Consider the following 17,581-nt stretch of genomic DNA (forward strand, 5'->3'; position numbering starts at 1 on the left):
CAACAGCGGCTGTGATAATATAAAGAGGTCAAGAATGATTGAGGGTAATTCTTCAATTAACAGCTACAATACCTCAGGCACCAACTTTTGTCACTCCCAATAACTTATAAATTCTATCAAATATTGCAAGAAAAGGAGCAATGCAATATTGTCACTGCCCTAGAAAAATAACAACACTTAATGGCATCGTCACCAAAATCCCTGCAGAGTTAGCCAAGAATCAAAGCTACCACAAAGATTATAGAGTGCTAGTCCAACATTTCCATGCTTAAGTTCACCTGCATTGCTCTCTGCTTAGTTAAAGGTTTTTCTTGATTTTGCAGTAGCGCTGAAACCTTTCATGGTATTTATACCTGCCGTCAGTACTATAGTGTCAATACTCACCAAGAGCCTATCCAATTCAATAAGACAAAGGGGATTCATGGAACAGAGTATATGGTTGCTTACTAACAATATGCAGAGCATTAAATAATGCCTTTAATTGGTAACAATTCTATGTGGAGCATAGATTTCATATTTGAATATAATATTAGCCAAACTGTGTATTAAATCTGCAACAAGTCTGTCAGTTTTTCCATCATGGAATATATTAACTCATTTGACTATTAACCTAAATTTATTGATTTCAAACAAATTACATACCTGGTATACAAATACATGTACTAACAATTTTTTTTCTTTGGACAATTTTTCAAACAGATCCATCCATTCCCAAGTGAATGTGTATGCAATACCTGGACAAACCTTGGACGTATGTTACAACTTGGCATATATATCCTATCTACCATTCATGCTTCAGATGCTGCACATGACCTATATTTTCAAGTGAATTATCAAGCTACAAAGGTATGATCAGTTCAATGCTCAAGTGGATAGATAAGTGTTACAAACTAATCCATAGACTGATTCATTTCTTCAGATGCTCATAAATTGAAATATAGACTTCACAGAAAAGCATATCGACCGAGCACATAGTGCGAGGTTGATATGCTTTTCAGTGAAGTTGATACATTAAACGATGCAGTTGCAAGGGAATGGATATTGCTTTGCTGTTTCAAGAGTATGACCTACATGATCAAACTAGAATTAACTTCTCAAAGACAACAGATTTTTTTCACTCAAACAGTAAAGCAGCAAATGGTAATTTAACACAATGATGATTGTCGCTTTCAACAGTGGCTTCTGAAGTTTTATATCGTATATCATTGCCCAATTGTCCAGAAGTGTCTAAGTTCTTAAAATACAGTGTACCGGGTATTCATAATGAATTTCATGGAAAGTTGAGAAAAAGGGATGTATTTCTAAATTTGAAGTAAGATATGAAGAGGTAGAAGGAGCATTAAAATTGTTCCTTTTATTCATGTGTTCCCAGCATATTATACACAGACTTCAGTAAATATACAACATTAAATTAAATAAACTCTACTCCAAGCTAACCTCTGCTGTTATCTCTGCAGTCAATGCTTCCAATTCTGAACATTTATATTACAGCTGAAACACTGATAGAATCTCATGCTTCTAATTAAGGAACTCGATACTTATTATCACACGTACAATAAATGACATTTTGGTGACAAAACTAATTAATAAATCATTATAAAATCAATATACCTGCAAAACAGCATAAACTGATAAAGACGACTGGTCATATTCTGACCAATAAAGTGGAAGGCAACTATGTTTTATCAATTGTTCTGTCTACCACCTGACTGCAAAATTATCTTGAAATGTTTTGCACTTGTGTCTTTAAAAAAAAAATAACATGGAAAATAGGTGCCCTGGGACAATTTTTTTTTTTTTTTGGAAAGGGGGGAGGTACATCAAGACCATTGCATTTAAAATTCTTATTCTCTTACACAGATAGATTAGGATAAATTCTGACAAAAAAGTTTGAAGTCTGAATAGTGTAGGTTTGGCTTTCGAAGTGTCTTGTGAAACATTTTCAAATGCCTAGTTCAATATGTTTCAAAAACAAAGTTCTCTGGGAATGTTTCAATTTTAAAGATCAAAGATTAATATATGTACCACTGTGGTCTGTGTAGGTCATGTAAATTTTGTTTTTTTTTTAAAAATCAAGAAAATGACTACAGACCTGAAATTGACAAATCTTTTTTTTTTTCAGAAATGTTGCCAAGCTACGAGAGTTGGATCAAACTACAAATGTTGAACAAGTATTCAATGACAAAGCATCAGAGATACTCAGCTGTGCAAATTAAGTGATACAAGAAAAAATGATATATTGATTCTGCATTGCCGTAGAACAAAAGCTTTTCCAATTCAACATATATTCTTGAACAAAACTAAAAATAAATACTTGTGTCACTATAAGAAGTTGCATTATGATGCAGTTTTTGTCTTGTATGAAACTAAATATAACACAGATAGACGATTTGTTCTTTTCTGTATCACAAAAACTTTATAATCATTTTTCTTATGCCAGTGAACTATTGTTTGTATAACTACAAATTGTCTAGGGTCAGAACACATGCCATGAAGACACCACCACCTCATTAAAGAAGCTTATATCCTCTTGTTTACTTACTCATAATGTATATAATTTATTTCCTGATTAGAGTGAGCTGGATACAAAATCCTTTTCATTTCAGTAGGTATGAAAGTGAGAAAAGCTTTTTCTTTTTCATTTTTTTTTTAAAGTATCTAATGCTTGTTACTGTGAGTGGGTGAAACTGAATGTTAATTAATCTGTGGCTTTTTGCTCAATAGACAGCTTATATTTATACAAACCATACACTGCATTAAAACACATAAGATTTAAAATATAAAATATTATACTTCCAGTGGAAATCTTGATCTGAATCATACACACATATTCTTTCATACAAGTTTTCATGAATTTAAAAAAAAAAAAATCCAGTATAATAACAGGTATTTGACCACAAACATTCAAATTTTAATATAAATTTTAAGTGCCCATTTTCATCCCAATTTCTTACAAGATCTCTCCTTCTAGTAGTTAATTTCATTTGTAGGTGAAGACTGCACTAGGAAGAATGATAAATTTCAACCATTTAAGGTGCATTTTATGCAATTTTTTTTTATGATCCTCTTTGGGTTTTTTTTTATTCAAAAACTTAATCAGACAAAAGTACTCCATTTCAATCTATTGTTTGCCATGATCTAGCTGTCACGCAGTGGCAGAACGTCCCCTCTAGAATGGCCAAGTAAGGTGTTGATCCTTACGTCGCGGGTTCGAATCCCACCATGGGACGTGGAGACCGGTCCTTTGGATGAGACCATATAATTCGGGATCCCAGGTCACAGTAGATACTGGCACAAAAAAGAACCCTCACTGCTCAATTGCCCTGAGTGCCAAATATAGGTCAAATTTTGCAACTCTCCACCTGCAAGTGGTGGCGTCTCCATATGAGTGAAAAATTCTTGAGAGGGACGTTAAACAATGTACACAAACACAAAACCATGATCTAGCTGAACTTACTTTTTCTTCCCAAGTATGTGATGTTCATCTGTACATATTAACTACTTTTCTCCACATTGTAGGACTATGACAGCTATTTGGTGTATCAAATGATCAAAGTTATTATTTGGAAATTATATTATTACTAGGTCTTTCAATTTCTAGAAAGTGCCATAAAAAGTACAAATATAATCAGTATACAGAATTACTGGGTGTCATTCAATACTAAGCAAGTTTTGACATTGAAATATGAATTTTTAATAACATGTGCCATGTTTTTGCACTGCTATTTCCTTTAGTTTTTGGTATTTTAGCGAGTTATCTCTCTTTGTGTACATTCCCCACAAAACTATGTACTCAAATGCCCCTTCACTCTGTTACACTCATGCAGGGACTTATATTCTAATGTTAGTCCCTGACTCATGCTGCTCCTTGAGGGCCCCAATTGGTAATAAATGCTCTGTTCAGACGTGTACTGCATGAGAGTCTTAACTGGTGAAAAAAAATACTAGGCTTAGTAAATATTTGGCCTAGTTGTCTTATAAAAATGTAGCATACTCCAGTCCTGCTGATGAAGAAGTCTGTACAATGACTCACTGACTGCCTTCAACTGAATATAATTATGAACATGCAATTATTCTGCCATGTTATTAATCATTTTAACAAACTGTAGACCACCTTGGATTTTGCAGCTCTCGGGGTGGCGACTGAAACACTTCATCTTGGTTTTGCTCCTCCTTCCCCTCCAACGCTGCCAATACCCGCGTGCTGCTGGGCGTGGTCACGTGTTTCCGGTGTCGTCGAGGAGCCTTCACGTGGAGGAGAGATTCTCCGCCAAAGTCCATTATCCTGTTATCTGCAACGAAATAAATCACGTTTTAAGTAATTGTGTAAAAAAGGAAAATGAACGCATTTTAAAATGGAAAAGGGATAATGAAAGAAACGGATTGTTTTACTCCATTGGATTTAACATTACTTGCATTCATTATCTTGAAAACCATAATTATATAATATCTGTATGTCAAGCGCAGGTTTTAGCCATTTAATTATGCTTTCAAACAATTCATTGGATAGCCGATGCGATCTTTACAATACATTTTTAGAACATGAAACAAAGTTTAGTAACATATTCTATCGTGACTATTTTTTTAAAAGTTCTTCCCAATTGAAGAATAATACAATTTGGGCTGTTTTGCCCCTTAATTCTATACACACGCACATAATTGTTTCTGAAATAAATCTTTTACCCCATAGTAAAATGATAAAATTATTATACATGTACTTTGTGGTTAAAAAAATGTTTCAGAAACAACTACCTGCATGTCATTTAGATAGAATGTTCTATCGTTAAAATGATAAATGTCCTATGGACCCGGTTTAACGATAGAATGCGTTCCGTGTATTGTCAGTGTAGCATAGAAAATGCGGGAGATAATTCTAACTCAGTGCATTTACTATGAAAAATCCCGAGAGTTCCGAATGTCAACATGGTGTGTAAATTTGAAACGAGTAAAAAACGTTGGTGAAAAAGTGTTGAATTCTTCCATTATATGGATTAAATTTTTAGATGAAAGGTATTCACAGTCTCAAAAAGGTTTGTTATGATTAATTTGACTGTTATTTTCAATGCAACTTCATTAATTTTCTCCAAAATCGTTTCGGAGCGATTCTGCAATTTTCTGCTACATTACGGCTATATGGGAGGCATTCTAACTGTGGTGAGGGCCTGTCCCGAGACACAGTTAGATTATTCTAACTACATGTCATTCTATATATATATACAGTAAAAGATTGAAATTTTGTGAAAGTAATTTTTTTGCGATTTTTGTTTATACAAATTGTTTCATGTATAGATGTTATAGAACATACTCCCGCGTATCGAATCAAAGTGGAGACATAAACTCCATATGCAGGTGATAAAGGTACATGCACATTTGCTTCATAAATAAGGGAAGACTTCAAGTTGACGAAAGAAAAGATGAAGTCATCACTTTTATCATAAAGTTTGGTTGTATGTTAGTATTTAACATCTTCTTCTAGTAAAATATCTAAATATGAAACAGATGTGTCAGACTCTGTGGTATCTTTTATTTCGAGTTCAATCAGGAGTGACCAGTGAAAATGAATATTGTTAATTGATAAAACGTCCTCGATATACATATCTAAATGTTGAATTGAAGGCATCAGCAAGAAACTTGTTCTTTTCATGTAGAAGTTTTTGAATAAATTCTGCTTCATATGAATACAAAAGTAGGTCTGCTAATAACGGGGCGCAATTGGTACCCATGGAAATTCCGACAGATTGTTGGAAGACTTGATTTCCATGAACTACATAGACAATGTTAATCAGAAACTCAAGCATCTTTTAAATATCAACTTCGGAGTACTTGTGTGTACAATCAGAATATTTCTTAACAAAATAATTTTGCTAATGACCAATGACAGGGTAAGTAAATATACGAGTTACATGCACTTTTCTTAAAAAAAAAAAAAAAAAAAAGCAGCAGTCTATCAAAAAGCCTGGACTTTAATTTATTTTGGGGAATGGTAGTATAAAATGTTAAAAAGTCGTACGTTTCGATGTTATCGATTTTGGTAAAATTTTTGTGATTTCAAATTTTCTTAAAAGTTCCTTGGAATTTTTAAGTATCCACGTCTGATTTAACCACTTCTCGAATATATTGTACCTTATTCCTGAAGTTTCTCTTTCACTGCTGTCAATATTTTATTTAGTGAGGAGTAAAGAAAGAGGCTTGGTAGAACATACACTGGAACCCGCTATGTATCTTTATTTGAAAGGATTTTAATGCAGTTAGGAATCCAGTATACGTATGGTAATTCAAATTCAATTTGATTGTTGGAATATAAAATATCACTTCTGCCTTAACTGGGACTTCCTGATGTATTATCACTTCAATAACACATATATACATGGGTAACAATCAATGATTGTACAAAATATTGATCTTAAAGGGAACTAAAGGGTTCTCAATCATCAAGTATTATTGGATAATGAGGTACTAAGTCCCATGTCTGCATACTGATCGATCAACAAATTATACTCCAAATGTACCGCATGCCCAGGTCAATTCTTCTTTTTCGATATTTCTTTCCTTTTGCTTAGCAAATATCAGCGACAGTTCGAGTCGACCTTTCTAATATCAAAACATTCATATATCAAATCGTATGAAATATCTTTCAAAACACACGAAATTTTTTTCGTTCGAAATTTCTAAGTGGAGAAAATATAGAAATTCTTTTCTGTGTTTATCAAGTAACTTGGTTCAGAACCTGGGGACAGGGGTTTAAAAAAAAAAGTATTAACATGAAAATTGCGAGCCTGTTTCCCTCAAGTTGGGGTCGCCGTTAAAACTTGGTCTGTTACTAATTTAAAACCAAAAGAAAAAAATGTATTAAATCGAATGATAAAGATAGTTATTCCCTAAATAATCAGCAAAATCATAGGTTGAGGTCGTTACAGAATGGCACATAGACTTCAATAACATTATACATGTCATATAATGTTCAGGATTTATCAAGCTTTTCAGTGTAATTGGCTGTAAATAAAATTCTATATTCTTGATGCCCAGTTTCAAGAGCTAAACTGAAGAAACACTGAACAGAAATTTATCTCCAATATTGACTAGTTACGGCCGAAAGAAGAAAAATGTATTAGCTAAAACTCAGTCTCAGTGAATATCTTAGAATGTAACCAAGGATCAGACGTGCATGACGTTTATATAACATTAGGGTTCTTCCGCTCCTCCAACAAAAATAACTATATTCATCGTGAAAGCTATATGTATTTGTTTCTATTATCAAAAACTTTCTAGTAAAATGAAGATTTCTGCCTAAATTCAATTTTTTTTAAGCCAAGATTGCAACTGGGCAAAAGAACCAGAATACGTATTGTTTATTTATAGACCTCCTGGCTTAGACTGATTGCATTAAAGGTTGGACTCTGTGGGCTATATACCTTACTGACCAAGAACAAACTCAAAAAAATTGATATGAAAAAAATGTTTCTCTTCAATATCTGTGGTAATTCCTTTATGTAGATTAATATCCAATATCCCCGTGAAATGCTTAGAGTAAGATTTGGTTTGAGCTAAATAGGGATTAATATTGAAACCCATTCATTTTTCTTTTGTTTTGATGAACATTTTTTCATTGTGCAAGTGTAATAATTGACATTTGTAATCACTTTCGATGAGATATACCTTTCACACCGATGTTTTAATGTGAAAAGTAAGGATAACGAACAATGATTAATCTCATACATCCAGTGAAGAAAACAAATAGAGAATAGGGTAAAAACACGGACCCCTGGGAACACCAGAGGTGCATGGGATCAGGTGCCTAGGAGGAATAAACATCCCATGTAGATCGGTCACACCCGCTGTGAGCCCTATGTGTTGATAAGGTGTAAGGAATAATCGAATTATGTACAAAAGCAATTGCCTAACAATTGGTATGGAACATATCAGTCGAAATGCGCCCCAACGATTGGATGTATTTACAAGCAAGATAATAAAAACGACCAGGCACGTAGTATCGGGGGGGGGGGTCCTCCCCATTTTTTTCTCCAAATATAACCTTTTTCTGTTAAAATGTTCATTGAAAAGCTGGTTGCCCCCCCCCCCCCCCACACTTTTCGTTAATGTGGTAATGCATGACTAAAATTTGGTTGTGAAAGAAGTTGGAACCTAAACCCCACCCTTGTTTGTCTTTTATGTTCCAGGTAAGGTGTCAAATTTTTCTCCCCTCCCCCCAACTTTCAAAAACGAGACTACGTGCCTGACGGCAATAGAATTTGCGAAAAACAGATTTTAAACGTGGTTGTTGAAATACTTGTACGATCAACTTATTTGTCAGAAGCTTGTATTGGTTTAAAAATTGATCGTACTCAATTAGTTCGAAAAGCAAGAAATATGTCCACACCTTTGTTGAAAACTTGAACCTTCAAAAACATACAACAATCTTTTCCAATATTTAACAAGTAATCAACAAATCAGCATTTTAGGGATATTTCCAGTTTCAATGTATAATACAGGTAATCTGGTCAATAAACCATGCCCATTAATAATTCAAAAAACACGTCAGCGCTTTTGAGAAGTGACTGGATTAAAGAATTTTCATGCAACTTTGGAGAGTCTAGATTATTTTTGCATTTGTTCCACTCAATAAAAATGGTCATAATTTTCTAAGAATAGTTATTTCGCTGTAAACCGTTGAAGAGAATTCAATATTGAAATTTTAATACCCGCCCCTTTTTTAGAGAAAACATCCTTACAAAATAAAAACCTACCAGTTTTGGCGATGTCTGAATTTACCATACATGTATGTCTCCTATCTGCTTGTTTCAGCTGTTTGACTTATCATCTTGCATTACAATGTCCCAAGCCATTACTAATATATGAATAGCCTTGAATCGTGCATGATTGGAGAACAAAGCCACTTGTATTTTTACTAATTAAATGTTATCTACATGTGAACCATGGAAGAGAATCCCAGAGGGAATTCCAATTCTGCGAACATATTGCAGAGAATCCCATGAGTTTGTAATTCTAACATAGAAATAGGTTATATGAATGATGGAGCATTACGAGCAAGCTTCAGTTTTTCAGAAACAGACTAATCATTAATATGTAAAACAACAGAGAGGGAACATTTCTGAAAGAGGATTAGTTTCACATTTCATTTCCTGTTCATCCTGTTCATGTTTCATTTTCTGTTCTTTGTATTGTTTTTTCTTATTTTGCATGTTGTTGTTAATCAGCACTTCGTAAAGAAAGTTGAGGTATATTGTTTTATCCCTGTCCGTCCGTTCGTCTGTCACACTATCTTCTCCCTCAGTCTCTACTTACAATTTAAGCAGAAGCCAATTCCTCTTTTGGAATACGATTGGTGGTGTTCTTTTCATCTTGGGGGGGGGGGGGTAATTTGGGTTTAAAAAAAAAAGACGTTTTTCTTCAAAACACCTGATTTAAAAAAAACTCCTCGATCACGTTTGACATAGTAGCCAGATCATTTTTTATAATGATTGATGGTGTCCTGTAGTTGTACAATAAGGTTTCAGAATTTTCATATTCGCAATTGGAGGTTATGATATTCGGAAAGGTCCATTTGCAAAAGCTCAACAGCGCGTTCAGAAAAACACGCTGTCGCGCTAACACATAACACGCCGTCACGGTAACACACAACACGCAATCGCGCGAACACATCATTGAACAACACTCCGTCACGCTAACACAAGTTCGCACAACACGCCGTCGCGCTGACACACAACACGCCATCGCGCTATCACAAATTTGTGTTAGTGAGTTGTGTGACAGCGCGACAGCGTGTTGTGTAAAGTTGCATTAGCGCGACGGCGTGTTGTGTAAAGTTGTGTTAGCGCAACAGAGTGTTGCTTGAAAGCGTGTTAGTGCGACGGCGTGTTGTGTATAAGCGCGATGACGTGTTTTGTATAATTGTGTCAGCGTGATGGCGTGTTGTGTGTTAGCGCGATGGCGTGTTTTTCTGAACGCGCTGTTGAGCTTTTGCAAATGGCCCTATCCGGACACCATAATGATCTCATCTTTTGAAATACGTGTATGTTTGATGGTCTCCTGTAGATGTGCAGCAAGGTTTCGGAATTTTTATTTCAATCCAAAAGGCCGATTGGGCAAAAACGACAGCTTTTCTACAAAAACCCGGTTTCAAAAACTTCTCGTATTTTATAGAGAAGCCAGTTTGACTTATAGAGTAGGATTGGTGGTATCCTGGAGATGTGCAATATAAGGTTTTGGTCATCCGGGACGTCCACTGGGGGCCTTAAAAACAACCTGTTCAAAGAACACCTATCTAGGCATTCGCTCAATCATCTCCCAGAATGATTGGTTGTGTCCTGTAGATGTTCAGCAATCATAAGGTTTCGGAATTTTAGACCTTATTAGGGGTCTAAAAATAAACATTTTTCTACAACATGAGGTCACGTGCTCGACAATTTTATGCTTAATTTGACAGCATGTATCTATGTAAAATATAGAATAACTATTTTTGCTTCTTCACAAGGTATGTAGATACGAAGGAAATTTAGAAGCAAGCACTTGTGTGCGGGTATTGCTGTCTTATGACAACTAGTTTTTATACCCGCACTTTCTAAAGAAAGTTTAGGTGTATATTTTTTATCACGGTCTGTCAAACTTTCTTCTCCCTCAGTCTCTTCTTATGCAGGAACCAATTAATTCATCTTTTGGAGTAACAATTGGTGATGTACTCTACATGTGCAATAAGGTTTTAGAGTTTTCATTTTCATCCTCAGGGCTTAATGGGGGCCCAAGAACACTGTTCCTTTATATATATATAAAAACCTGGTTTCCAGAACCCCTACTACATGTACATTTTACTCAGTAGTCAATTCATCTTTTACAAGATGATCGGTGGTGTTTTGTAGATTTGCGGTAAGATTTCGGAATTTTATTTTCCTCCTTGGGGCTAAATAGGGGTCGAGAAACGACTTTTTTGTACAAAAACGTGATTCCTAGAACTTCTACATTTTACGCTAAAGCCAACTCAACTTTTGCAAGATGATTTGTGGTGTCCTGTAGATTTGCAGTAAGGTTTCGGAATTTTAATTTTCATCCTGGGGCCCAAATGGGGGCAGAAAACGACGATTTTCCTCAAAATACATGGTTTTTAGGGTGAGGATATCAATTGTTTTTGAAGATATTCTAACAATCATGACAAGGGCATGTAGGAATGATCCCTGGGCACTTGCCCAACACTTAATGCACCTTTGCATATGCAGCAAGAATACCGTCATAATGAGTGTATGGTTTAGGGATGGGGGTCTCAACTATTTTAAAAATATTAGAACTGTCATAAAATGGGGGATGACCCCTGGGTACTTGTCATACAGTATACTCAATGCATTTTAAGATGTGCAATAAGAAAATATATGGCTTGGGTGTATATAACAACCGTTTTAAAGATATTTGAACTATCATAGATTAAAATGAGTGGGTATGGATAACCCCTGGACACTTGCTCAACATATCATACATCTTGACTTCAAAATAAAAAATGATTAGGGTGGCATGACTACTGGGCACTTGCCCAACAGAATATTGAATGCATCCTGACATATGCAGCAAGAAAATAATGGTTTAGGGGTGGGGAACCCAACCGTTTTAATGATAATTGAACTATTATCCTTGGGTAAAGGGGATTCAAATTTGCTCAAATAAAGGGTCATGTCCTCTTTCAAGGGGAGAAAATTAAGAATAAATTAAAAAAGTGGTATGTTTTTAAAATCTTCTTTCGAAGAACCATTGGGCAGAAAAGATGAAACAAGTAAAAGCTTCATTGCATACTGTAGAGTCAAGTTTGTTCAAATCATGACTCCCGAGAGTAGGATGATGCCACAATGGGTTTTACATAGGAATATATAGGAAAAATCTTCTTCTCAAGAACAGCAAAGCCATGGTTAGTCATATTTATATGAAAGATTTATATCTTCAGGTAGTAAAGATTCAACACTGTTCAAATCAGGATATGATATGACCCCCGGGGGTAGGGTGGGGCCGCAATATATGATCAACGTTTTACATAGAAATGTATGAGGAAAAATCTACTTTTTTTTTTGGTTAATGACAATAAACGCTATCATTTTATTGCGAATTTGGAGCTGTATGTCAACAAAGCATTTGAAGCATGAAGTGTGCCACTTTATAATGTATCGTGAATGTGCACAGCTTTACAGCTTTTAGCAAAAATAATTTTTCTGATAAAAATTAAAAATTGCTTTTCCGTTGCATTGCTTCCAATTATTTCTGTAATTTTATACAGTTTGACCAAATATATTGACAAATTGCCATTTGCTGCATTTGACGCTTCACATACTGTATGTTTGCAGGAAATTGACACAGAGTCGCCGATTTTAAGCATTGATTCCAATTAGCCTACATGACAAGTCAGCAAATGGTAGAAAAGCACCTCAGAAATCATGGAGCCTGTTCAAGACATACTGGGGATCTTAAAGCCATTATATACGGATTCCAATGATAATTCTTTATCTTGGGAGAAGCATTAATTTATAGGATATAAGTCTGTGTATTTGAGCCGTTTGTATTATAACAATTTTTACATTACATAAAAGACTGAAAAAATTTCGAAAAACTGAAACTCATTTTCAGTGATATTTCAAAACTGGCGAAAAAAATCCATTTTTTTTTTTTTTTGATAAAATGGCATCTTTAAAAATTTGGAAAGGGAAAATGCACAAAAATGTTTTTAATTTTTTACCCTTTCAAATATCGCATATCAGTAGTGTACTACATGTGTAGTGTCCCTACTTTACTACTTGTATCGGTAAATAGTTATTGCAATAACCGGGTTGCCAACATCACTGTATCGAGATGTATTACTAGTATTAGATACATGAAATATAATATAGAAATAGATCTATGCACAAAGTCTTTAAAAATCGTGTTATCCTCCGAAATCGGAGGATAAGTTTACCCATAATGCATTGAACTAAAATGTATATGGAAAAAATTTGCCGGCCAATTTGAATTTGGCTATCCTCCTGTCAATGGCGGAGTTGCGAATCTATGTTATTTATGTCTCTTTTATTACTCTGAAATTTAATATATACGTATATTTACCAATTATGACGGGGAGTGTCTATAGGATTACCCCTACCATTGGAAATAGTCTTTATTAAGCAGTGTTTTGAATTGTCCAAAAATACCATGTACTGTATTTAAAATACATGTATCGAGTTAAAACGATTCCCATATCATATATATATTATTGTAGTTCATCTCTATAGTGGATTATATTCTTGTATAAAAGAGTGAGATATTTTGACTCATTTGTTTTGTTTCTTTATCTAAATATACGAACAAAAAACGAAGAAAAAAAAAACAAACACACAAAGTTTAAGACAAGTCAAGATGCCTTTGACTATATCCCAGAATCTCGGTTAAAGTAGCGTGTGATCTTAATCATGTCTTTAATCATTAGAAGATGTCTATGTTAGTCTAGTCCCTTTTAATAAACCATACTTGTCTAGAAAAAAGCAAATCGTCCATGTTTTTTTTTTAATGATTCAGAAAAGATAACTGGATTAAATGCCATCTCTCCTCCATAAATCAATCATCGTTTTATAATTTTGTAGAAAATGATAGGTTTTGTTGAAATTATAGACTACATTTCTCTTTGTTTGTGAGTGAAGAAAAGGCAGTATTTATTTTTATCAAAGGGAAAGCTTTGTGATTGTGACTTTGATTCTAAGAATGCTAATGAATGGTCGACAAGTGTAAAATACCTGCACGTAAATTTAAACGAGAGACCAAGAGAGAATTGTTTGGTTTATGAACAATTTGACAACGAAACCCGAAAGAGACTAACGCCTTATTAGAAACATGTAGAAATGAGTATTGTGAATGATGGCAGTACTTGAATAGTGAGTATATAAGATGCAGTCATTACTAGTCATTAATAAAATATTAATATTTAGGGGGAAATACATAACAGAGAGACCTGTAGTTACGAATTTCGCTGTTGTATTTTTTTTCACGAAACACTATATCATTACTTATAGGCCAACAGAAGTGTGCCACTACCCCACAGTTTGCTTTCTCTTAAATTTTAATATCAACATTTCGTAAATTATATTGTCGTTATACATGTAATGACCTGTTTGCAAATACCACATATCATTTGGGTTGCATTTTTGACTGACATGTTTCATATCAATTGTTAGGTCTTTGTATTTAAACTAAAATAGGGCTCACGAGGGTAAGGCGGTAGTGACTGGCCAGCAGGGGATGCTTACTCTCCCTAGACAACTGATCCCACTCCGAAATTTCCAACGGTCCGCGCATTTCTGCCATATTTACAGATTTAATTCTATTGTTTGTTGGGTTTGAGATCGATCACTGTTTGTTATCTAAGTTCACCTCTGTCATTCAGTATTTCAAAAATTTTCTACATGAATTTCTAGGCTAATTGCAGTACAGTTATTTTTTCTCTTTTTTTTATTTGATTGATTATAGTTTGCCTTAATGTCTGTCTATTCTGCAAATTTTATACATTATCTACTCAAAATTAAGTGACAACACTTGTTTCAATTGACATGTTGACTGATAGTCTCCAGAGCTAATGGTTAAGAGTCAGTCAAAACCGAGCATTTAAAATCCTTCCCCAGACATCGTAAGATATTGATGGTTTCTTCTTAAAAATGTAGTATTTTCTCTGATAAATCAAACTGCATATAACTGTATTAGAGCGGCCTGCGAAACTGCATCACATCTTCATCAAATTCCGCACACGCATTCCAAATTTAATTTTGAGATGATTTAAATTGAGCAATATAAAACCTACTCTGGCAACGCTGTTGACAGCTCATCACGACCACATTAGTGCATATAATGACTAATTAATCCAAATATTAGTACGAAAGCTATCTTAGAATGACTGAAATCCATAGATCAGACTCAAAACGTAGATTTATTATAATATTTATAAATATATATATATAGAGAGAGATAGAGAGGTAGTCACAGTCACAGGGCGTAAAGGGGAAGGAGGGGGGCTTGTGCCCTACTTTTTGAAAGTTGGGGATAAGGGCAAGAGTATTTTTTAGCCAAACTGAACGGAATAATAATACATCCCGAAAATGTTCTAATATATTCTATTTGTGTCGCGACTAAGCTGGAAGATACATTTGCTTGTCTGCTCTTCCCCATTTTTGGGTGAGGTAGTGTAGAGTGCAGTAGTTACTCATAGTGTAGGACGGCTTTTGTTTATGATTTAATTTTTATTTATTTATTTATTTGTCAAAATGCATCAAAAACATCTACTCGACTGAGTCCTCCCCCCCCCCCTTACCACAAATACACTTTCAAGACTGACTAAGCCTTTGAAAACATGGTCATATATGGCTTTGGCCTTTCAAAGTGTAATTAATTAAGAATTTACACATCATTTAGCCATAACTAGCTATCGGGTCACATGTGAGCTTTAAATATCAAATATATATGACAAAGTCAGAGCATTTACACCCTTCATCTAGGTGACTTTAGCCGGTACCTCAGTCGGTAAAGCGCTTGCTCCGTGATCGGAAGGTCGTGTTTTCGAATCACGGCCGCGACTAAGTCGATAAAAATTAGGTAGCAACTGTTCTTTCGCCAAGCGCTCGGCACTTTGGAGTGAAAGTTGCGGGCCTTAAAAACCGAGGCCACGTGTCACGGTAGGCGTTGGCACGATAAAGATTCCTCACCGCTCATTGGCCCTGAGTGCCGAGTAAAGGTCTAAATTTGAAGCCCTTCACCGGTATTTGGTGCCGTCTCTATATGAGTGAAAAATTCTCGAAAGGAACGTAAAACATTCAATCAATCAATCAAACTAGGTGACTTTGTTTAATTGAAATTTACTCGGGGTCTTTACAATCTCTATAAGATTATGATCAACCTTACATCTTGAAGTAACTTCTATAATCTCTGTAGTTCAATTCACGAAACAGATACATGTATAAACTTTACAGTATATGAAAAAGAAATACTTGTCAATATCAAGAGACTTGAAGATATCTGTCATGAACACATACCACCAAGAATAGCATGAGACAATGATTCTTTTTCCTGTCTCAAATCATTTGAGAGCTCGCATGCATGATGTAAAGGACCTTTGAGCTTGGAAACAGCACAATTTCCTAGCATTCAATAATTGATTGATTAAGTCCTCCCATAGAATATCATCCACATGAAGTCCTTTTTGTATATGTGACCGTCTGATGACACGATGAAGGCAACAGGTGCTCGGAGAGAAAAAAAAAACATTCGAGGCTGTGTGAAAGTTTGCACAGTTACTTAGCAAATTAATTAAGAAATTCTCTATTTTTAAGCCTTTATATGGCCAATTGTTTCATGTTTCATATTAATAAATCCATAGGAGGAAAAATTATTGCCCCATGGCGGTATCACCGATACTCTACATAGCTACATTCAATTAAAAGCTTAACTTGTTACTTGTCGAATGAAAAGTCAGAAATTCGATGACAAGTCGTTGAAGCGTGAAGGAACACATGATCCAACATTTTCCAAAGATCAGACTTTGTATACATATACATGTAGTCATATTTTTCTGATCGAATATAGATTTCTAACTTAGTGCCAAAGGAATTTATAGTTCTTCTTTAAATGTCATTTTATCTCCTTTTCAGGCTCTTCTTTAAATAAGATACCCAGAAGAAATAAGATAACCGGAAGTCTTTGACGAGACTATAGCTCTACTGGTTTGCATAGACACAAAGAAAAAGGAGGACTTACACCTATAAATAGAATCCTTAGTTTAGTATCTTTGTGTGGCAAGTTTTATTGAAATCCCAATAAAATTGTTTGAAATTGAAATAATACCAGAAAAGTTTTATTTTTAGTAACCATTACAACATCGTTCTTGGAAATTAAAACCAATTAACAGAATTATGAATCTTAGTGTAGTCTACTTGTGTAAAAAATTTAACTGAGTTCGGATCAAATCTGACGAAGAGTGGCATTTTGAAAAAAATTCATAGAAATTTCTATTTTTAGTAATAATCGTACATGTAATAACATTCGTCAAATTAAAAAAAAAATCAATTTTTACTTTTTTAGATTTATGCACTACATGTATGTTAATGTGGCCTACATGTATCTGTGTACAAAGTCCTACTGAAATCGGACCAAAACTGTAGAGAAAGTAGCGTTTTGAAAGAATTTTACAGTAATTACTAATTTTAGTTATAATGGAAAACCGTTCATCCAAATCAAAAACTAACACATGTAGACAGAATAATGTATTCTGACGTGGCGTGACTTTCATTGAAATCAGATCAAAACTTTGGAGGGGTAGCATTTTGGAAAATTATTAAAGGACCGACAAATAGATAGACAGACAGCTAGACAGATAATAGACAGATTACTAATGCATTAGACTGCTGATTTCTGACTAGTGGAACTAAAAACTGTTTCGGAGAAATAACAAGACATATGATGCAGAATTGTTCAGTTGTGCTCAATATTTTGTTAATTTTTTTAAGCTTTAAAACATTTTTTTTTGACTACAATATCAATTTCAGTTCAAACATACTATTCCTTTACAAAGAGCTAGAGCCAC

At 34.6% G+C, this 17,581-nt stretch overlaps 1 protein-coding gene across 1 annotated transcript in view; it reads left to right on the forward strand.

Annotated features, from left to right (window-relative positions):
- Window positions 1–17,581, forward strand: part of LOC133190328 (uncharacterized) — a 292,684-nt gene that overhangs the window by 164,611 nt on the left and 110,492 nt on the right. The gene's annotated exons all lie outside the window — the stretch shown is intronic.

This window comes from Saccostrea echinata, unplaced genomic scaffold (assembly GCF_033153115.1).
Source record: "Saccostrea echinata isolate AGI-Se365-2 ecotype Australia unplaced genomic scaffold, CSIRO_AGI_Sech_v1 ptg000022l, whole genome shotgun sequence".
Classification (NCBI taxonomy): Eukaryota; Metazoa; Mollusca; class Bivalvia; order Ostreida; family Ostreidae; genus Saccostrea; species Saccostrea echinata.